The 23,744-nt window shown below is 45.8% G+C and overlaps 1 protein-coding gene across 1 annotated transcript in view; it reads right to left on the reverse strand.

Annotated features, from left to right (window-relative positions):
- Nucleotides 1-9,699, reverse strand: part of LOC146772559 (C-reactive protein-like) — a 55,534-nt gene extending 45,835 nt beyond the window's left edge. The window contains exon 1 of the mRNA XM_085639613.1: nucleotides 9,645-9,699. The gene's annotated coding sequence lies outside the window, so the exon portion shown is untranslated. The remainder of the gene's footprint in view (nucleotides 1-9,644) is intronic.
- Between the last annotated feature and the right edge of the window lie 14,045 nt (nucleotides 9,700-23,744).

Here is a 23,744-nt window from a genome sequence, read left to right on the forward strand (position 1 = left end):
GTGCTGCTGTCAGTAGCCACCGCCGCAATGTTAATGGTGTGGAATCCGACCGCAGGGGTCCCATCCCAATTGGATAGGCGGGACAGCCGCACGCATGGCGTTCGGACTCAATCACCATCCTAATCGACCCCTATGTTATTTTAACAATGCATTTATGAATTGATTTAATTTGGGGTTTTTTTGCATGTTGTTTTCAAAGCTTATTTTTATTTCACTCTTAAGAATGTTGGTACCCCCAAATGGAATTCGATGTATTTTAATTAGTGCCTTTTTGTTATAGTTCCAGCCTTTTTTTTAAAAAACAAAATAACAATTTGCTGTAATTTATCATGCTCCTTTTATGATCCATTTTATGTGATCAAATAAAGTTGACCTGAACTGACATCTGAGAGTGTTTTTATTTTCCATTTCCAGCCAAAGTTGCCTGACCTCACCAATTGCCCGTTCTATCAGCTGAATCACTATGGGGCACATGCATCAAGCTAGGCAATTACGATTCCTTAATAGCGATTATTAAGGAATTGCTATTAAGCAATTGCCTATGCATGTAGGTTTCACTAAAATATTAGCGATTCCTACATATTCCTTAATTGCAAATCGGCCCGTTTGTGACCGGTAGTTTGCTTGATGCATGTACCCTATATATTTGTTCCGTATGGACCACAATGCTCACAGTTTAAAGAAACCGTTGAAACATTTTCCAAGTGTTTTTTAGAGTTTGCCTACTTTAGATTAGTCACCTTGTCTCAAAATCTTACTGCACCAAAAAATCTGACTTTCTAAAAACAGATGGCCCCATGAAATAGACCCACAGCAAAGGTGGATGTCACACAGTCCGGAAACATTCGATATCAAAATCTAATTTCTGGGAATTGAAGAACCAAGCATTGGAAATGCAATAGGTCTCACATTTGTTGGAGTTGATGCTATTGGCATTTTAAATGGCAATGTTTTGTATTTATGCATATAGGTCTTGTGTTTGTTGGAGCTATTGGCATTGTAAATGGCAATGTTTTTTATTTATGTGTTATGGAGTGTATGTATGATGTGTGGATTAGACTATTAGCTGTGGAATAGTGTGGAGTGGAATTGTGCGATGTGGAATGGATTTGTGAATTGGAATCATGTGGCATGGTGTGTTGTGGAATTATGTGCATAGTAAATATGTGGTATTGAACGTATTGGAATTAGGTGGAGTGAGATTGTGTGTTTCTAGAGTGTAATGTTGTGGAATTGTATTTTGTGTTCTGGAGTGGTATGTAGTGGAGTAGAATGATGTGGTGTGCTGTTGAGGGCTGCCTTCCGTGGTACACATATGCCTATACATTTCGGTGGTACACAAACGCCTATAAATAATATTTATAAAATTACATAATACACGATGTATACGGCCAAACATTAATGCACTTGGTAAGGATATGCCTTTGTGTTACAAGAGGGGGGACAGGGTGGGCTGATTTAACGAGGTCCAGTGTACAAGCCCCAAAAGACTGTATACAAAACAGGGTACAAAGTTCCTCTGGCACGTGGAAGAGATACCAAGGGAGCGAAGCTGGTCCTTCACTTGCTCCCGGGTATAGCCAAGGGAAGAGAAGGGAAGGGGGAAGTTCCCTTGGTGGAACTAGAGCTCTCACACACCCAGCGAACTAGGTGTCATGCTTCATCATATGAGCTTGCCCCTCGTCAGGTCGGCGCTGCAATACCTGACGGGCTCCCGAACTGGGGCTCTTTATCGGGGATCTTTTATTCCTGCCGGTCGGTGCATGGGGGTGAGGGGCCTAGTGTGTCTAGATGTGAGTGAAAGTGGATTAAAACGGGTCAGTTAGTCCTAGTCGATATTTATTCAGAAGGTAAACTTCCTGATCCAATCCACAGCCGACTATGATGAGGAATGCAAACGCCAACTCACCAATGACAAATACTATGCTCCCATCATACTCGACCCAACCCCACGCCTCACTAATTCCATCTGCATGATAGTACATGAGGCAGAGACCAACGGTTGGATAAGTCACAACGAATCAGATTTCTTAATTGCCATAGAACTTAGGATCCCCTACTTCTACACCTTACCCAAAATGCACAAAGGCATGACCCCGGTTCCTGGCCGACCAATTGTTTCAGGTATTGGCTCAGTACTTGAGCCACTATCTAAGTTCGTTAACCATTTCCTACAGCCTTTAGTGAGAAGCACACCATCTTTTATAAGAGACACAACAGATATCCTCAGAATCATTGAATCAACAGAGGACACTGGCGAGATTGACCTCCTTGTCACCCTGGACGTGGAGGCTTTATACACAAATATTCCCCAGAGAGACACTTTGACAGTCATAGAAGCGGCTCTGAGTTCCTTGGATTGGCAATCCACAACCCCCATCTCGTTTATCATGGAATGTGCAACCCTGGCCTTAACTGACAATTTCTTTGAATTCAAAGGACAACTATACCATCAATGCCAGGGCACTTCGATGGGGAGCACCTTTGCCCCTAGTCTGGCCTGTCTGTACATGGCAGCTTTTGAAAAAGATGTCATTGATAATGACAACAATCCTTACCACAACAATTTGAAACTTTGGAAACGTTTCATTGATGACATCCTAATTTTTTGGCATGGGTCCCTTGCCACATGTAATGCATTTGTGGAATGGATTAACCATCAGAACAACTTTTTGAAATTTTCCCACACAATTTCAGAGACCAATGTTGCATTTCTTGACCTGAACATTATGTTGACTGAGGGGAATCTCTCCACCTCCTTGTTTAGGAAACCAACTGACCGCAACAGCTTACTCTTATACCAAAGCCATCACCCTAGAGCCCTCAAAGATAACGCACCTTCCGGCCAGTTCCTACACATAAGACGCAATTGCACAACAACCACTGATTACAAAACTGAATCAGCGACATTGGCTACCAATCTCATGACTAGAGGTTACCCCTCTAAAGTAATCAATGACTCAATGAAGAGAGCAAGAAACAACCCTAGAGAGTCATTAGAGAGTCATTACTAGAGGTCCACCAAAAACCTCCCACTGACTTAATTACATGTGTAACTTCATACACACCCAATTCAGCCCCTACCAAAAAGATCATTTTGAAACACGGGAGTATTTTAAATACAGGGGGTTTGCAGATACCTAAGCCAAGATTTTCATACATGAGAACCTGCAGTCTAAGAGACATCCTTATCCACACGAGACCCAAGACTCACACTAGTTCTACACAAAAAAATCTGTGGGGCTTGCCACCTGTCAAAGGACACTACCCCTGTGGCATGTGCACAGTGTGCAAATATACGACAATAACCAAAGAAGTTAACCTGCGAACAAACTTCAACTGGTGCATCCAAAAACATACCAATTGTAACACTAGACAGTACATTTATTTGATCACTTGTCCGTGTGGTTTGCAATACATAGGAATGACCATGCGACCAGTCAAAACCCGCATAATTGAACATAGGAGTAACATACGCTGCCAACGAGTTACAACTAGAATGTACAGACACTATACTGAGGCTCAACATTCCCCAGATGCAATACACTGGATTGTATTAGAATCTCATTCGCAGATTTCCAAACCCTCTCTGTTCAGGATTGAACAGAGATGGGTACATAGATTATCCTCCCACACTGAGGGACTCAATGATGATATCCCATGGGGCTTACTCCCTTAACCATAACCTGAACAACCATTGAGTGAGTCTTCCAGTTTAGGTTTGTCAAGCGACTTACGGCTTTAGTTGCCCCCTGTAGTTAATGCTTATCATTTCTATATGGCATGTGACCTCTATATGCTCATACATTGCCACTTTGGGGCCCACAACACTCTTCACTGCGGTGTTACATGGCACTAGGATTACCTTTAGTTAGTTTTGTTTGGGTATTGACGCAGTGGTATTCAGTTACAATAAATATTCATATCATTCTGCACTGCGTTCCCCGGCATTGCACGGGTATAACTAATAGCCAGCTCCCGCTGGTTACTGACATTGTGGAGGATGTAGTCATATCCACTATGTTTATAACTTACAATAGCCACGACGTTCTATTCTTTACCAATATTGTCGCCATGTTCTTCACTTGCTTCAACAGGGAACGCTTAACATTACTTGTCATACGCGAGCGCCTCATACGACGCTCCATGCGCGTTACACGCCCCCCACGTAACAACGTCTATCCCGGCAGAGATGCGCAGTATATCTTCCTGCCGCACCTTCTACCTAGTTCTACCCCGGTTACTGGCGGCAGGGTAGGTGACAGCCTGGCGTGACTCTACACGGGTAAGTGCTTGATTACCTACTCCCCGTCTCCTTTATTAAGACTTCATATGCGGACCTCGGCCCCCCACCTCGGAGAGCTCTACCTTGGTTGCTCTGGTGGAGACTTCTCCCACGTGTGCAATCCCTGTCCCTCCCGACCCGACCAGTGAACACCTGACGCGCGGCTGAATCTTCATGACCGCGCGTCGCCCCAGTCACCCGGTTGGTTTGGAGCGGGATCCGACCAGCACGGATCGATGAATCTCCCCTCATGCACCTAGCATTAGCGCTCTCCCCTTGGTAGGCTCTCCGCGCACTACTCCTTATTGATATTTACAGTTGTACAGCTTTGACTATTACTATTACTTTTGTTTTACAGGACCCAATTGGTGTCCAATTTATGTTATCGCCAGGACTGTTGCTAGTAACCTTAAGTAACAGGCCAGGTGAGTCAAGATAATGCGATCTCATTTCTCCCCTCTCGCAATAAGCCTTCCAATGAGAAATTTTATTAGGTTTAAAATTTTTGCTATTATTTCTTCAATGTTTATCTTGCTTAGTTCACATAGGCACATCACGGTATAGGTTTTGAACTTGATCTTCCTGTGGGTACGGTGACCTTAGTCTACTATATGATTGTGACAGTACCCTCATTACACTAATGCACGATAATGTCTTTTAGCATTAAGAAAAGAAGAGATACTAATAAACCATGACACACTATCATGCTTAACTAATCCTTACTTACCTTTCAGGTCACGGACCTGAGAACGTGGTATGTAGAACGCACCTTACCACGGAGTGTAGATAGGTTTTTCTGATCCTGAAGAAGTGCCCAGATCCTCCTGACGTACAAGGCATGAAACATATTGATCCTTAGAGTAGAGCTACACGACTAGACACCTTATCTCTAGTACATAGCCACTCTACACCATTTTAATCAGGCAGTTTACCTTCTGAATAAATATCGACTAGGACTAACTGACCCGTTTTAAACCACATTCACTCACATCTACACATACTAGGCCCCTTACCCCCATGCACCGACCGGCAGGAACAAAAGATCCCCGATAAAGAGCCCCGGTTCGGGAGCCCGTCAGGTATTGCAGCGCCGACCTGACGAGGGGCAAGCTCATATGATGAAGCATGACACCTAGTTCGCTGGATGTGTGAGAGCTCTACTTCCACCAAGGGAATTTCCCCCTTCCCTTCTCTTCCCTTGGCTATACCCGGGAGCAAGTGGAGGACCAGCTTCGCTCCCTTGGTATCTCTTCCACGTGCCAGAGGAACTTTGTACCCTGTTTTGTATACAAGGATATGCCTTTCCCATCTTAATAAAACAAAGAACTCTGTTGTGTGTCTTTTTTTGTAGAACTTTGTACAGCATGCTCATTACTTAGTGAGTCAGAAGTGCCGTTGGAAAGGAAGTTCACTATAGCAGCTCAGCACTTATCGTAACGTCATACTCAGCACCAATGCACAACACTTTGACATTTTACATGTACCACGAGTGCACTGCAGTTAGAGGAGTTATAGGTGCCATTGCGCACTGCACTCTGATATGTCACATGTACAACCAGTGCACTGCAGTCAGATGTTATAGGCACCACCGTGCAGAGATATTCTGCTTTTATAAATGTCACAAACACCAACAACCTGCCATAATGTGAAAAATCACAAATCGTAACACAATACCCTACTATCGCAAATGCCATAAGGAGACATGACAAGTTGGCTGACGGATTAAACGCTCTCTGCTGGCACCTGCTTTACGTGTTTGGGAAACGTGGCAGATGGACTTTCCGTCCACCGCAGACAGATTGGGATTTGCACCTCCATCCTAATTCGGCAGTGGGAATTTCATGTGGGATGGCGGGAGGACTGCCACCGCCGGCCCCGCGGTGGCGGTCCTTCCGCCATCCTAATGACCCCCTAAATTATTTCATCCAGTTCATCCATAGTAATCAATTTTATTCCAAAGTTCTTCATTTCCAAATTTACACAGAGGCAGCGTGATTTCACACTTTCACTACTACAGAAATGCCCATCCAGACTTTATTCTGCAGCTTGTCAGAATTCACCTTATTTCCTGAGTATACACCCAATGCATTTTGGGCAAAAAATCCCTTCATTAGGGCTCTGTAATATAAGAGAGGCCCATCAATAACCAGAAATAGTTACATAAAACATGCCAAAAATAATTCATTGAATTAAATTCAACATACTGGCCATACAGTGTAAGCATAGATACCGCCACCAACATGTTATGAAGTAGAACACAGCTAAATCCATGCTCTGTTTTGAACCAAAATTATTAGGCAAATGCAAAATGATATCCAATGATAAATATGTGTCCTATTACTTTCTAAATAAAATGTACCTCGTGCTTAACTAACCCTGTGAAAACATCAGATTTCCACCAATCAATTAACTTGCGTGCTTAGGAGTTGTTATCTCTCTCCGCCATGACTGGCAACATGACCTCATAACTATTTGTGTTTTATTTTTCTTCCAAGGCTGTCGCGGCTTGAGTCTGGTGTGGGACTATTCACCACTAGTTAAGGAGGTAAACAAGCCCCAGTCCCAGAGAGCGGCACCGGAGGAATATTAGCAGCATAGCACACACAGCTCAGTTGAAATCTTAGCTTCGCCCCTGTGGGCCAGATAAACATACAACAAGATGAAGGGGCTATGGAGAGCAGCGCAGCGGCGCGCCAGCGAGGCACTTACTGTTGCCATTCACTACAACTTATCACCCAGCAGGAAAGCTCTCCCTTTCGTAACAAGCAATTGCAAAGCAATAGGTCTCGCATTTACGATACTTTGTGCTATTGGCACTGTAAATGTCCATAGCTTAAATTCTCACAAATACGAGACCAATTGAAATGCAAATATTGTTTGTTTCCAAGTGCCCCATGCCGGCTTGCACTTAATAGAGGCCACGCTTCTTTCTTTAGATGAGCCGTGTCTAAATAAAGGGGCGTGGCCTCTATTAAGTGGAGCGGTACAAAAGGGGGTGGTGATGGACGGAGCATCAGAACCAATCAAACACTCACACCCAGTCAACAGATCTGGGTTTGATCCATCACTGTTCTTTAGCCCACTCTGCCACCCCAGTTCAGACATGGCCATATGCAAATCAGTCTGAGTGTTTGACTGGTTCTGATGCTCCGTCCATCACCACCCCCTTTTGTACCGCTCCATTAAGTGGAAGCACGGCATGGGGCGCTTGAAACAACCCACCAAAAATATTTGTACAGCAATAGATGTCGTCTTTGCGACGATCAAAGGAGAACGAACACTAATATATTAGAGGGTGGGTGGTACAGGTGTGAAAAGCAGCTGACCGCATTAGTTTATGGATGCAATTTATTTGCCAGGCAGGCAATCGAGGGAAAAATAGGGTGACACACCAAATACGGGTCAATTGACAGGTATGCACATATTATTCTTCGAGTACAACCACTCTTGCCTTCCTAATCTCAAAGCGTGAAGAAATTGACCTTACTTCTCTTTGAGAAAGGTGGCCATCCTACATACAATATCGAAAGCGAAACTACAAATCCCAGCTCGCAAAGTGTTTCTACCAGGGCTGTCTGAAATTGTCACATGAGACATTGCAGCTAGTATTACACAATGCTGCTGCGACTTATGCATAGTGACATTTATGCAATAGATGACCCCTCTCGTCAGTGCGTGTACCTGTGGTTAAGTGCGGTTTCTTTGGCCCCCATTTTATATCCGGGTGAACCACGAAGATTCTTTGCGTCACCCCGGGACGCACAGCTGGTGGTAGCGTGGACAGTAGCTCTTCGTCTTCCTCCTCCTTGAGCTCATATTCCTCGTCCTCTTCCGGGTCCTCGTTGCCAGCAGTGGCACCTTGCGGATGCACAGTTTCTTTTTTCTTTTTCAAGCAGCTGTGCGTACACTGCAACAGAGCCCGAGGCCCGGGTGACTGCTATGTTCAGCACCGGGGTAGAGGCCTGTGCAGCGCTGTGCGAGAACATGCCAAGAAACAGCAGTAGCTCAACAACAGCATGTATGGGAGCACCACACATACTGCAGCCACACGAGGGCTGAAGCAGTCACTGCATTTGGCTTTTACAAGGAGACTGCGCAAGCTCGATACTGGGACAGAGAAGTGCAATGCAAAAATAAACATGCATGTCTGGAAGAGACGCCGTACGCGAGCTAGAGAGATGCCGTGCGCGAGCTAAATCTCCAGTACGGATGGGCGGGGCCTAAGGGAGACAGGGCGGTCACCAACCCCACTTCCAAAGAAGCCCGACACAAAACCAACGACTATAGATCTCGCAAGCGTGCAGCGCATGCGCTGCAACGCAGGCGAGACCTAAAAATGAGCACCTCTGCGTCTGTAACTGGAAGCGGAGAGGCCCCATGCGTGAGCTAATCTGCCCCATATGTCTGTGCCCAATTAAGCAAGTAATCACTGCACGTGGGAATTCCTCTGTTTAACACTGAAGTCAACCCCGCAGCGAAAATAGTGAAACCTAACTTGAACTCCGACCCTGCGGCTCATTCTTGCAGCTAAGCCCTTGCAATGCTGCTCGAGGTGGTGCAGCTGCTGCAATTGTTTCCGTCAGTTGCATTTGTTGCAGAAGATGCCTGTAAAGTGCGGCTGGGTACGAACCGATTAGGGAAAAAAACCACTGCTACACTGGTGGCAACGCCGTTTGTGGGAGTGGGGGAACGTGAAAGCAGGGCGGGATAGAGGCTGGGGAGGGAGTGGAACAAAAGGAGTGGGAGGTTGAAAATGCAAGTGAGATGCGTGGAAAAAATGAAAGAAAAAGTAGTGATTGAAACAAAACATATGGCCACTTGGGAAAGCATCCATGTAGCAGGGCCAGTCGCCAGGGAGGGAACAAAATAGCCACTAGGGGGGACAAATAGACACTATTCACCAACGAAAGCAATGTAATTTGTAAAGGCAGACCAACCAACCAATGAAAAAGTAGTGGGCGTGAGTGGACGTCTACTAACTTCACAGAGGAAATACAGCATGCCTCGCAGTACACCGCATGCAAGCTGACTCTAGGCTTGACCCAAAAAATGAAAAGTGCCAACTACTTTGAATCATAGCTGGAGCCTGTCTGTCCCTCACAGTTGCTAAGCCATCACTCCGAGTTGCCCCCCAAAAGCCACGAACAAGAACTTTCGGGTCACTCACACATGACACCAAGACGCTTCTCAGATAGGATCACGGCAAGTACAACGCTACATAGTAAGCGCTACCCCACGGCGCAGCGTGCCACCGTCTCAATTATGCTCCTTGGCACACCACAAGGAAGTGGGAAGCGCTATGTAAACCCCACTACTAAGGAAGACATAGTAATTGGGCGGCTGATGTATGAAAACTTACATGTCAGCTGCAAAGCAAACGTCTTCGAAAGTCCACCTTCTGTCAGGAAGTTGACGAAAGCACAGCAGCAGCACATGCTTTATAGCCCCCATGTGAGATGCACGTGACACATATCAACCAATCCGATTCGCCAAAAGTCTCAGAGGCAGAGGGCCGTATATTTTGCAATCCAGCTCTTAAACATCAAAAGGAAGGCAGTTCAATGTGCATCAATTAGTTTTATAAATAGGAGCGGCCTGGTGCCATATTGCAGCTGCCAGGACCTCCAATAAAAAACAAATAATAAGGATGTAGAAATGGTGTGGCAGGATGAGACAGAGGAACAAAGATAGAACAAGAGGGGGAAGTAAACGATGAAAAGAATAACTGGGAAGAGGGTTGTGAGAGCAACCTGGGGGTGGGGGGGTGGGGTTAAATTACAAAAAAGTACAGATTTGTTTAAAAAAAAAGGCCTGAAAAATACCTGAAGGAAGGGGAGCCTGAGGGAAGCAATACACAAGCTTGGTGGTGGCAACTTGGAGAGCTTAGGTGCGTGGATGTTGGGGGTGAATTCACACAGGGGAGAGAGTAAAAAAACACATGCGCTCACATAGAGTGAGGAAAACAAAAGAAAAAAACATTCCCTGAGTGTGAACAGTAGAAGGACTCAAGCCTTCCAAACAAATGGATTGCACAGAAGCTATGGTCCAGGGGATGAACAAACACTAGAAGAGGATGGAAAAAGATTGAACAAGAACCCAACCTCTTATAAGCACTGACCCAAACCCCAGAGTACGTATTGGTATAGTCTACAATAGGTCTTCAAACTTCAATAAAGTGAAAGAGAGGTGGTCTTTATTTTTATGTATTTATTTTCGGAGATTTTTATAGCACTAACTAGACCCGAGGGCATCGGAGAGCTTTACAAGAATTGCATATGGATCGATTACAGGAGCCATAACCATAGGACACGCCTTTACAAGAGTTACATGTGCATCATTTACTGTAGGCATAGCAGAAGTGGGAGGGACAAGTCATGCAATATAGGGCAGGACGCAGGTACACAGGGCTCGTTTACAGGAGATGGATACAGGAGGGGAGCAAATATGAATATAGTATATGGCGGGGGAGGGGTATCCAGAGGGGGTTGGGATCGAGGTCAGAGTGATCAATGAGTTAATTGGTTGGGGTACTAGGTGGGTCAAGCAAGGTAGTTGGGGTGAATTCGTTTAGGAATTTGTTGAGAAGAGACAGTCTTAAGTTTTTCCTTGAATTACATGATTCCTGCCTCTTAGAAACCAGATGATGAAGAGGGCAGTTTTTTGTCCGTGGTCCTGATTAAAGACCTTCGAAGGAAGGATTCTAAGTAGGGACATTTATATGGGGACAAATATATATGTAATTTGTGACCCCATTAGGAATCGCAAACAGTGTCTGAAACACTGTTACACATCCCAATTTGCGAGTTGCAAATTGCGAGTCTCAAATGTGACGCAATTTGCGAATCGCAAATTGGGGGGTCGTACATCTGGCCCCAAGTGTATTAACAACCCAAGTTATCTTACTGTTATTACGCCCTGGAAATTGCTGGGACACAAAGATCCCTGCAGCATGTGCCTTAACCCGGAAGATATTTTAAAAAGCAGTCTGTTTGAGAGCAATCAAGGAAGAAAGAACCGATTCACTGTAACATCTGTCTTTGCGGCCAGTTTCTTTGTGACAGAGGTTTTAAAAATATATGTGTCATTTGAGTGTTAGACTGCTCCTCATGGCTCTGTCCATTGTGACTCCACCCCCTTTCTTTTGCCATCCCTTGACCTCCAATTCGTGGAGTCTAAAAGTATTTTTATTTTCCATTTCCAGCCAAAGTTGACTGAGCTCACCAATTGCCCCTTCTAGCAGTTGAATCTCTATATTCGTTCATATGGACCTCACTGTTCATACTTAGGCAAACCGGTGCAACATTTTGCAAGTGATATTTTTGGAGTGTGCCTGTTTTAGCTTATTCATCTGGTCTAAAAAATCTTCCTGCACCGAAAAATTGGATTTTCTAAAAACAAATGGCCCCAGGCAATCGACAGAGAAAGGGTGGATGACATATAGTCAGGAAACTTTTGATACTAAAATCTGAATTCTGGGAACTGAAGAAAAAAATGTAAACTGCCACATAACTGCAGCTTGCCTGTCTCTCACATGCCCTCGGTTAGGACCAGGAGCTGCCCCCCAAAGATCACCTACTGGCCCCAGAAGTTTTTTAAACATGGAATATAGTACCTCTTTTTGGCTTGGCCGTTCGAGCTGGACTGTTCCCATGAGGCACAGGGTCAAGACTGATTTGCATATAGCTGGGTCGGAACTGGGGTGGTGAAGTGAGCTAAAGAACGGTGATGGATTAGAATTAGAATTAGAATTAGAATAGGATTTATAGAGCGCATAGCTACCCGGGGGCGTCCCAGCGCTGATACTCGACCTGCCAGATCCAGGAGGGGGGTTGAAGGGGGAATGGCCAGAATGTCAAGATACAGAAGAGGGGGAATTTTAGGGGAATAACCAGGTTTCCAGTCGCTTACGAAAGGACAACAGTTCAGTGTCCGTTCGAATGGAGAGGGGAAGGGCGTTCCATAGCTTAGGGGCGTTAAATGCGAAGAGACGACCTCCTGAGCGTGCTCTTCTTGTTCTAGGGACGCTGGCCAAGGAAAGGGTACTTGACCTCAACTGCCTAGTGGATTGATAGGGTTTGATGAAAGATCTCAATATAGGTGGACCTCTGCCGTGGAATATTTTGTGGGTGATACAGAGGGTTTTGAAGGTAATTCGTTCCTGTATTGGAAGCCAGTGAAGTGATTTGAGGGCAGGTTTCACAGAGCATCTGGGTTTTGTCCCGGTGAGGAGCCTGGCGGCTGCATTCTGGACATGTTGCAATTTGTTGATAACTGAGGTAGGGGCACCTAGATACAGGGCGTTTCCGTAGTCCAGTCTTGAGATGATCAGGCCTTGAATTAGAAGCTTTCCGGACTGAAGGGGGATTAGGGGGAAAATTTTCCTAGCAGTCCGCATAAGGCCGAAACAGATGCCGGCGGTATTCCTGGCTTGGACTTTGAAGCTCAGGTCTTGGTCCAACCAAATGCCTAGGCTCTTGATTTCCTTTTTTGGGGTAGGGGGGGTCCCCATACAGGGCGGCCATGAGAGAGAAGTAGGGATTTTGCGTGGATCACCAAGTAATAGGATCTCAGACCTCTCTCCGTTGAGTTAGAGGCGAGAGTCACGCATCCATTTGGATATATTCTGAAGGCAGGAGGCCAGGTTCTCCATGCAGTGGGCTGACTGATTTAGGGAGACGACTAGTTGTGTGTCGTCGACATACATGACTACCTTTATTCCAAAAGGTGACACGATGTCTTCAAGGGGGGACATATACACGTTGAAGAGTGTGGGGCTCAGGGAGGAGCCCTGGGGAACCCCACACTGGAGGGGGAGAGCTCTGGAGTGTGCATGTCCGTCAGCCACCTCGAAGGTCCTGTGTTCCAAAAAGGATTTAAACCAGGCCAGTGCGGAGCCGGTGACTCCAGCCCTGGAGAGACGGTGGACAAGAATGGTGTGGTCAACCGTATCGAAGGCCGCACTTAAGTCCAGGAGGATCACTGCCACTGATCCTCCTGTATCCAAGATAGTTCTTGCTTCTTCGATCACGGCTAGAAGGGCGGTGTCGGTGCCCTGCCCTGGTCTGAACCCTGTCTGGGAGTGACAGAGGAGATTATTGGACTCTAGGAAGGTGGAGAGTTGCTGGTTCACAATTTTTTCAGCCACCTTGCTGATGCCTGGGAGGAGAGAAATTGGCCTAAAATTCGCCGGATCAGAGAAGTCGAGGTGGGGTTTCTTCAGAAGGGCGCAGACTATGGCTCTTTTCCAGTTAGTAGGGACGATACCGTGGGTAAGGGAGGCATTAATAAGTTTGGTGAGTAAAGGGGATATCATAGGGGCAACCAATTTTAGTTTATTCATGGGGGCTGGATCTGTAGGGGCTCCGCTCTTTACTGAATTTAGGGTAGTAAGTAATGTCTCTGTGGATACTGGAGAAAAGGCGTCAAGGTGAGGGGCGTCAGGGCAAGTGGGAAGGTGTACCGAGTCTGGAAAAGTGATCTGGGAGGGGAGTGTTTTTAAAATATTAGTTATTTTGGAGGAAAAGAACTCAGCTAATTGGTTACATCTGAAGCTTGAGGAATCGGTAGTTGGCAGAGGATCTGGGGCTTTCATTAAGGAGCGGATGATCCGGTATGTTTCTTTAGAGGAGTTGGCTGCAGCTCGTATTTTACCTTCATAATAGGTGGCTTGGGTGTTTTTTAAGCAAGTTTTATAATGCTTCATCGCTGATTTATATTCTCCTTTACTCTTTGTTTCCCAGTCCTTTCTCCAAAGGCGTTCGAGTTTTTTACAGCTTTTTCTTAATTCGCGCAGCTCAGGTGTAAACCAAGGGGATTTGAATGTTTCCTTTTTGCTGGGGAGCAATTTATTAGGAAGAACTGAGTCAAGGGATTTAATGATCCAGGAACGGAATTGGTGATCCACCAGAGTTGGGTCTGGATCAAGAGTGGGAGTGGAGGCTAATAATTTGCCGGTCCAGACTTCTAGGTCTAGTTTTGACCAGGGGCGGGATGGAGCCTGGGGGGGGATCTGGCTGGGGCTTCCGTGGAGATCGGGTACTTGAAAGGGATCAGGTGATGATCTGACCAGGGGATAGGGAGGGGCTCGGTTGCGGTTAGTTCAGGGATGTTCGTGAAAATGGGGTCCAGGAGGTGGCCCTTAATATGAGTAGGGTATTGGCTTTTCAAAACAAGGTTAAGGGAAGTTAGGTCTTCCTTGAGGTCTACCGCTAATTTGTCTAACGTGTCGTCAAAATGGACGTTGAGATCGCCTAGAACCATGAAATTGGGGGAGAGACAGGCTAGGGACGTAATAGTTTCCACTAGGGAATTAGCGAACTGACCTTGCGGTCCCGGCGGCCGATAGACAAGGATGCCTGAAAGTGTTTTAAGCGGAGAGAGGTGAATCGAAAAGTGGATGTTTTCACAATCCTGGATCGGGCTGTCTCTAAAATGGCAAGATAAATGCGTTTTAAAGATGATGGCGACTCCCCCCCCTATCCCGGATGATCTATCATGATGTTTGATTAGATACCCCGGTGGCAGTGTTTGGACTATGTCAGGGTCCGATGTTGTATTAATCCAGGTCTCTGTGAGGAACAGAACCTCAAGGTTTGTCTCTAACAGGAGTAGGTTGATTTCAGCGCTGTGTTTGGGGAGGGATCTACAGTTAAGTAGGGCCATCTTAGCCCAGAGTTTTTTGGGAGGGGCCGTAGGTTTCAGGCTGTAAGGGCAGTGAAGGCAGCTTGTTTGTCGGTCTGCTGGGGAGAGCGAGTGAAGACATGGGTTCGAGGTGGGGTGCCTGAGCTGGAGGAGGCTCTTTTGTGAATATCTAATGTATGCAGGAATGGGGACTGCCGGAGTCCTGGGCCCTGGGCCCGGTCTGGCGCAGATGGGCACAGACGGGTTTACCTTAGGCGCACCTTCGGCGTGCAGCCGGCGCGCCCGCTGCGCTCGTCCGCTGCGCTTCCTAAGGGGTGTGGCCATTTATACTGGGGATTGGCGGGAGGGGCACTAGTCTGCCGACCCACTCCTCATCCAATATGGCGACCCCCACCCGACAGTAGCCCCAACTCGGCTGTGGCGGTGAAAGGTAGGCGTCAGACGCTTGAAGACCCGTGCGGCATAGATCGCAGCAACGGGTTATAAAAACTACACGGAGCACTACAATTACACTTTTTAAAATGGTAACAGGTTTAAAATAAAATGAACTTCACCGGCTTCCGCCTCAGGGATTCTGTGCAATTCAACCCAGAGCTGTGACTGGGGGTGAGTTTCAGCGCTCCATCCATCATCTCCTTGTGTTTGCTTTGTTCGCCCTAAGTTGGCAGGGTATGCCCAGACATGGATCCTTTGCTCACTTTGCCACTGGATTCAAGCTAGCCTGGCTGATGAAGGGTGTTACCCAGAAACCGGTCCCAGGATGCTTCTTTCCGGTCCAGGGAAGGCATGGCCTGGCAGTTGGGCTGGACTGTTCCCATGAGGCACAGGGTCAAGACTGATTTGCATATAGCTGGGTCGGAACTGGGGTGACGAAGTGAGCTAAAGAACGATGATGGATTCAACCCAGATCTGTGACTGGAGGTGAGTGTCTGAAACGTTTCAGGGCTCCGTCCATCATCTCCTTGTGTTTACCTCCTTTTTGTCAACACAGAATGTTGGAAAGTATGTCCCCTGTTGCTGGATGTGGGCTTCACATGTGACTCTGCCGGCTTACTCGTCCACTCTTTGGCGTGTACTGAATTTTGGAATGTGCAATTGTGTATGCTGCCTAAAACCAATGCTTATAGTGTAGTAGAGTGATCAGATTCTCAAAACAAAAAACCGGGACAGGTGTCATAGGACTGACAGAAGTACCCTTTGCTTTAAGTGGGATGAAAAACAGGGGAGGGGGGGTCTCTCAAGGGGCGTGGCCGATGTAATTAAGGACGTGGCTTAAAACACATAAGCTAAACAAAAATCTGTACTTGGCATAGCGTCCTGCCCGAAAAATGTGCTGCTTCTGTCATTATATCCAGATAAATAATATTATATAACAAGTAACATCACACCTAGAACAAACCTGGACTATTGGCTTTGTCAACAATATAATGAGTAACATCACACCTAGAACAAGCCTGGACTATTGGCTTTGTCAACAATATAACGAGTAACATCACACCTAGAACAAGTCTGTCAACGGTTGTTAGCTGCATAAGAGAATTAAGGAACAACTATGGCTTCGCTGTACATAACATTGAAAATGCCTGAGTTCTGGAATGAAGGGACAGACTGTGGAAGAACTATAACGGGTCTCTTTAAAAGCAGTGAAGGGTGGTACTGCTGCAGCAGTAAGCTTTTTTTCTCCTCCGTGATGGCAAAAATGGAAAGCCCAATAGAGACCCGTCTCAGCACCTGTGAGCAGTAAAGCAGGTGCACCGAGCGAGACAATATTTAAAAACCAGGACATTTATCTGTTTAACCCGGGCACTACGCAAAAACTGGGACATTTATCTGTTTAACCCGGGCACTACGCAAAAACCGGGACATTTATCTGTTTAACCCGGGCACTACGCAAAAACCGGGACATTTAACTGTTTAACCCGGGCACTACGCAAAAAACGGGACATTTATCTGTTTAACCCGGGCACTACGCAAAAACCGGGACATTTATCTGTTCAACCCGGGCACTACGCAAAAACCGGGACATTTATCTGTTCAACCCGGGCACTACGCAAAAACCGGGACATTTATCTGTTTAACCCGGGCACTACGCAAAAACCTGGACATTTATCTGTTTAACCCGGGCACTACGCAAAAAACGGGACATTTAACTGTTTAACCCGGGCACTACGCAAAAAACGGGACATTTATCTGTTTAACCCGGGCACTACGCAAAAACCGGGACATTTATCTGTTCAACCCGGGCACTACGCAAAAACCGGGACATTTATCTGTTTAACCCGGGCACTACGCAAAAACCGGGACATTTAACTGTTTAACCCGGGCACTACGCAAAAAACGGGACATTTATCTGTTTAACCCGGGCACTACGCAAAAACCGGGACATTTATCTGTTCAACCCGGGCACTACGCAAAAACCGGGACATTTATCTGTTCAACCCGGGCACTACGCAAAAACCTGGACATTTAACTGTTTAACCCGGGCACTACGCAAAAAACGGGACATTTAACTGTTTTAACCCGGGCACTACGCAAAAAACGGGACATTTATCTGTTCAACCCGGGCACTACGCAAAAACCGGGACATTTAACTGTTTAACCCGGGCACTACGCAAAAAACGGGACATTTATCTGTTTAACCCGGGCACTACGCAAAAAACGGGACATTTATCTGTTCAACCCGGGCACTACGCAAAAACCGGGACATTTATCTGTTTAACCCGGGCACTACGCAAAAACCGGGACATTTATCTGTTTAACCCGGGCACTGGGCAAAAACCGGGACATTTCGTTAATTTGCAGCAAAGTGTCGGGACACCGGGACACTGCTCCAAAAACGGGGACCGTCCGGGGAAAACCGGGACGTCTGGTCACCCTACAGTGTAGTTAATTTGGTGTTATAGGATACATACGGATATCAAAGTATTCCTGACAATGCATACATTGCCAATTAAAATAACAATTCAGCTCAGATGTTCATGCACTGAATGAAGAACAATGAAGAGCAATTATAGTCCCATTATAGTATAGCATACTTGCTAACAAGTGCAGAGACAGTCCCGCTGAATGTATAAACATATGTTATATGTTATTCCATAACATAAGCCCTCACAAACGTTAAGCACATAGAGACAAAAGGGATGGTGTCTGCTAAATCTATATAAACAGCAGTTGCTGCACCAAACGTGTATATCCCTTGCCTCAACATCTTCTGCATTTTACCCACACATGATGCTCAACGTGGAGCTGCTCTCACATGGATTTTGATGGCTACTGGTCTGCTGAGGAATATCTATTTGATTCCAGTCACACTTCAAAACGTGTTCCTAATGTCACCTTGTTTTTGTTTATGTTTGCTGGTGTTTCTTGGTTTTAAGTTGCTGTTTTCATCTAGAAAGGAGTCTGGAACGGGAAGTCAAAGGCAAAGGGAAGGTAAGATCAGAAAGGGAGATGAGGAGGGTCATGAAGGAGTGAGGGGGAGGTATCCGGAGAAAGAGAAAGAGCAACTGTGCACAAGAGAGAAAAGGAGCGATGGTGAAAAGGATTAAAATCCGAGGAATGAGGCAATAAAGTGATGGGAGCAATTACACAGACACTGAGAGAGAGAATGACGAAGTGGGAGGTAAAAACAAGAGAGAGATAGTAAGAAGGAGAGAGTGGAAGAAAGGCTGAGAGAAGAAGGTATCGAGGTGTTATGGTTAAGGAAAGGAGGTGAGAATTCAAAAAATGGATGAGAGAGCAAAAGAGGAATGATCGGAAAAGGAGATGGGGACATTCATGTATGAGGAAACAGGTGTGGTATAATGCACAATTTTCCTCATTTGTGTTCTGAAAATGTCTTTGGTGAGAACTCTCCTTAAGCTCCCCTTGGAGTTGTTGGGATACCTGATGTGTTCACTCAGCTCAGTATAGTGGCTGCTATGTCATCATTTGCAAGAGCTGCTTTTGGGGGCCCAGTCCAGCCTTCCTGGCCTCAGAGGTGGAACATTCAGTGTCAAGAATACAGTGTAGCTTGCCCTTTTGAGCATCATGATGCCACCCTCCTGCTGAGGTAATAAAAGTGCCTTTAAATCTAGGTTGTGCATGTGCTTGTGGTTAAGAGTGTGGCCATGAGAGTGTGCCTGTGTGTCAGCATGTGTGTGTGTGTGAGTGAGACTCAGCGACAGATAGTGAGTGAGCATGAGTGTGAGTAAGAGTGACCGCAGGTGAGTGAGAGTGGGTGAGTGAGAATGCATTAGCAAGAATACATGTAAGGGAGTGTTAGAGATTGTGAGTGAGAAATAGCGAGTGACAGAGAGTGAGTATAAACACAAGTGAGAATGAGTGAATCGGTGAGAGAGAATAAATCAGAGTGAAGTAGAATAAGGGATTGAGATTAAAAGAGATTGTGAGTGTGAGTATGAATGAATCAGAGTAAGGATGCGTGAGAGTGAGTGGAAATGAGTGAAAGTAAGGAGTGAAAGAAAGTGAGAATGAGTGAGTGCAAATGTGTGAGAGTAAATGAGAATGCGTCTGAGTGAGTAAATGTAAATGAGGGAGACGGGGAATGTAATGTTCTGTTAGTGAGTCTTCGATTTCCCAGGCATACCCAAGAAATTCTTGGCTTAGAGAGGCACCATGGTAAAATACTCGTGCGTGTGTACTGAAAGCACTTCTGACCACTACACACGCCTTTGATACAATACTTGTACTGGCGTATAAGAGGTAAACCTTGGCATCGTTGGTCCATGGTGAAATACTGTTGTTGGCACACTACAAGTAATTCTTGGCATATGGGGCACCCTTGTATAAATCCTGGTGCTGCCATACTCGAGGAAAGTGTTGGCTTAGCCATAAGGGGAAGCCATGGCAAAATGCGGGCACAAGCACATTGGAGGTAATACCTGGCCTATGGGATGACAACAGTGACAAAAGGGAGGGGGGAGCCATGGCAAAATGCTAGTCCTGACATGCTAGAGATAAGTTGATGCATATGGGGGCCCCAGAGCACATCCTGAAAGAATGGGGTGGTTGGCATAGCACGCCATGAAAAGACATGAATTGCAAACAAGAGCCGATGTAGAGCCTATGACTATTTAGCTAATCTATGTGAAAATGTGCCTTAAAATACACTATTTGATCCAATATGTTCGGAACCCCTCTGCAGGCCCCACAGAGAGATTTCACCCATTTGCTTCACTTGCTAGAATTCAGAGCACGTATTGTTCCCCACCACTTTCGAAGATCATGTCAGCACCATAACATAGGTGGCATCAAAAATAAACATTTGTTTCTGTTGTATTTTCATATTAATGATGCAGCTATTATGGAAAGTAAGGGATGTCAATTATTGTGATGTCCTCAGGATTAAGGTCACATGACATCACCTCCTGGAAAGATTTGTGGTCAATGGTCATATGATGCCACTTTGTGTGATGTCATTAGGGTTTAAGGGTATGTGATGTCACTACCGCTACCCCTAAAATGTTGGGGAAACGACGTCCATGGTAAGATACAGTTATGTTATGTTATGTTAAACACGTTTATAGAGCGCATGATGGCCCCAGCAACAGGGCGACCCAGCACTAGCAGACAGGTAGCCAGAGAGAGAGAGGCTAGATGGAAGAGAAAAGCCAGGTTTTAGCAATTTCCTGAATGCCCAATGATCCTGTGTTCTGCGGGCAGCCAATGGAATAGAGTTCCATAAAGCAGGGGCCTGAGCCTTGAAGGAGCGTCCCCCTGCTCTACACCTGCGCACCCCGGGAGTGCAAACCAGATGCAGGTCAGCGGCGCGCAGTGGAACATATGAAGTCCCTGTAAAACTTGGGGACCCTGGCCATGTAGAATCTTATGTGTGGTGCAGAGGGTTTTAAACTGGACCCTCTGTTTGATTGGCAGCCAGTGAAGACGACAGTAAGATTGGAGGTGTGACTTTACTTAGGAAGGGCAAAAAGAATGCATGCCGCCGCATTCTGTGCCCACTGTAGTCTTTTAATAACTTTTTTATTCACGCCAAAAGGGAGCCCATTACAATAATCCAGATAGAACAATCAATTGGTGGGTAAGGGCATCACAGAACTCCAGAATGGGTTTTATGCCACGTAGAAGGCCAAAACATGTACCAGCTACTTTTTTAGCGTGAGGCTCAAATGAAAGGTCGTTATCGATCAAGACCCCCAAGTCCTTGACTGCAGTTTTCGGTTGGGGTGGGGTACCTAAAGCAGCGGGGCCACCATTGGTAATCCCATTTATGGGTATCTCGGCCTACAAGGAGCACCTCTGTCTTGGCGGATTTAAGTTGAAGATAGTTGTCCGCCATCCAGTCTGAAATGGCCAGAACATCCTCACGGAATTTCAGTTGGTCCTGTACAGGATTATTAGAGAAAGGGAATACCAACTGGGTATCATCAGCGATGATAGTAATGGGGAGGCTGATGATGTATGAAAGCTTCCAGTTCAGATGGGAAGCAAACGTCTTCGAAAACCCACTTTCTGTCTGGAGGTTTTTCACAGCAGCAGCACGTGCTTTGCAGGCCTGATGTGAGATGCACGTGACACGTATCAGCCAATCCCATTCCCCCTAAGTCTCAGGGGCAGAGGGCCATATATTTCACAATCCAGCTCTTAAATATCGAAGGGAAGGAAGTTAAATGTACATCAATTAGTTCTATAAATAGGATCGGCCTGGCACCATATTGCAGCTGCCAGGACCACCAATAAAAAAAAGATAATAAGGATGTAGAACAGGTGTGGCAAGGTGAGGCGGAGGATCAAAGGCGGAACGAGAGGGGGAAGTAAACGATGAAAAGAATAATTTTGAATAGGGTTGTGAGAGCAACCTAAGGGGGGGGTGGGGTTAAATTACAAAAAAGTACAGATTTGTTTAAAAAAAAGGCCTGAAAAATACCTGAAGGAAGGGGAGCCTGAGGGAAGCAATACACAAGCTTGGTGGTGGCAACTTGGAGAGCTTAGGTGCGTGGATGTTGGGGGTGAATCCACTCAGGGGAGAGAGTAAAAAAACACATGCAGTCCCATGGAGTGAGGAAAGCAAAAGAAAAAAACATTCCCTGAGTGTGAACAGTAGAAGGACTCAAGCCTTCCAAACAAATGGATTTCAAAGAAGCTTCGGTCCAGGGGATGAACAAACACCAGAAGAGGATGGAAAAAGATTGAACAAGAAGCCAGCCTCTTATAAGCACTGACCCAAACCCCAGAGTACGTATTGGTATCGTCCACAATAGGTCTTCAAACTTCAATAAAGTGAAAGAGAGGTGGTCTTTATTTTTATGTATTTATTTTCGGAGATTTTTATAGCACTAACTAGACCCGAGGGCATCAGGGAGCTTTACAAGAATTGCATATGGATCGATTACAGGAGCCATAACCATAGGAAACGCCTTTAAAGAGTTACATGTGCATCATTTACAGTAGGCATAGCAGAAGTGGGAGGGAAAACTCATACAATACAGGGCAGGACGCAGGTACACAGGGCTCGTTTACAGGAGATGGATACAGGAGGGGAGCAAATATGAATATAGTATATGGCGGGGAGGGGTATCCGGGGGGGTCGGGATCGAGGTCAGGGTGAATTAATGAGTTAATTGGTTGGGGTGCCAAGTGGGTCAAGCAAAGTAATTGGGATGGATTCGTTTAGGAATTTGTTGAGAAGAGACAGTCTTAAGCTTTTCCTTGAATTACATGGTTCCTGCCTACCAGATTCCAGATGATAAAGAGGGCAGTGTTTTGCCCGTGGTCCTGATTAAAGACCTTCGAAGGAAGGAGTTGTAAGTGGGGACATTTGGCACCTAAACACCATGGGTGTAAGATGAAAAGCACCGGACTCTTCAGGACTCAGAGGGCTCCACATATAAGGTAAATTATTAGAACAGAGAGATCCAGGAGAAGGAGAGGGGATTTGTCTGGGGCCAGAGGGATTTTAGATGAAACATTGCATTAATCATTTTCACCTATGGTGAAGCAACCATTAAAATGCTTTGATAGCTGCCTGGCTGCAGATGATGCTTTCACCTGCCTTCTTTGCAGAGAAACAGTTTTTTTAACCACCATCTCCATGATAAGTGGCTTCCACTGTGCCATCTTAAAGATTTTTGGGTCCCAGGGCAAGACATATTTTGGAGGTCCCCTGAAGGGAACTTTTTTGAAAGTATTACTAATTTTGAGCTTATTCAAGTTGAACATCTAAAGATTACAAACGTTTGATTGGTTGCAAAGATACCAGTGGGTTCAAGTTGCAATAAGAATTCTCATAAATAAAGGTCAATCCCAAAGCAAAACGTCCATTTCCAACTGGTTCCTGGGATTTCTCATCATCAGCAGCACCAGCACTATGTCTGCACCACCTCCTAGGCACAGGGGAGAGATTTAAGAAACTGAGACATAGAAACCTCTAGTTAAAACTAGTCAACATGTTTCGTCCTGGTAGGCCACCGCATTTTCGCAGGGGCTTCTTCACTCTCAGCTGCTGGAAAGTGGTTCCACGGGTAGAAGCTGACTTCACTAAAGGACCATGACCCCTGTTTCCTTGAAAGGGGGTATAAAGAGGCTAGAACAGGTAGTCATTTGAAACAGTTTTCCAGTACCAGAGTCTCGAGGTGGAGCTGGAACAAATCTCTTCTTGGCCTCTGTGAGGCCTTTGGGAATTCTTCAGGAATTCTTCAATTCCAGTTGGCTCTTTGCAATAGCAGTCAATTTTCTCTGGAAGTGAATCAAGCAGGATGGTGTCAAAAGTGAAACTTCAGTCAGCCAAACTTGCATGTCTATTACTGTGTATTGATGCAGTTTTAAAAAAGAGGAAAAGAGACGTATCCAGGATTTAAAG

Source organism: Triturus cristatus, chromosome 12 (assembly GCF_964204655.1).
Source record: "Triturus cristatus chromosome 12, aTriCri1.1, whole genome shotgun sequence".
NCBI lineage: Eukaryota > Metazoa > Chordata > Amphibia > Caudata > Salamandridae > Triturus > Triturus cristatus.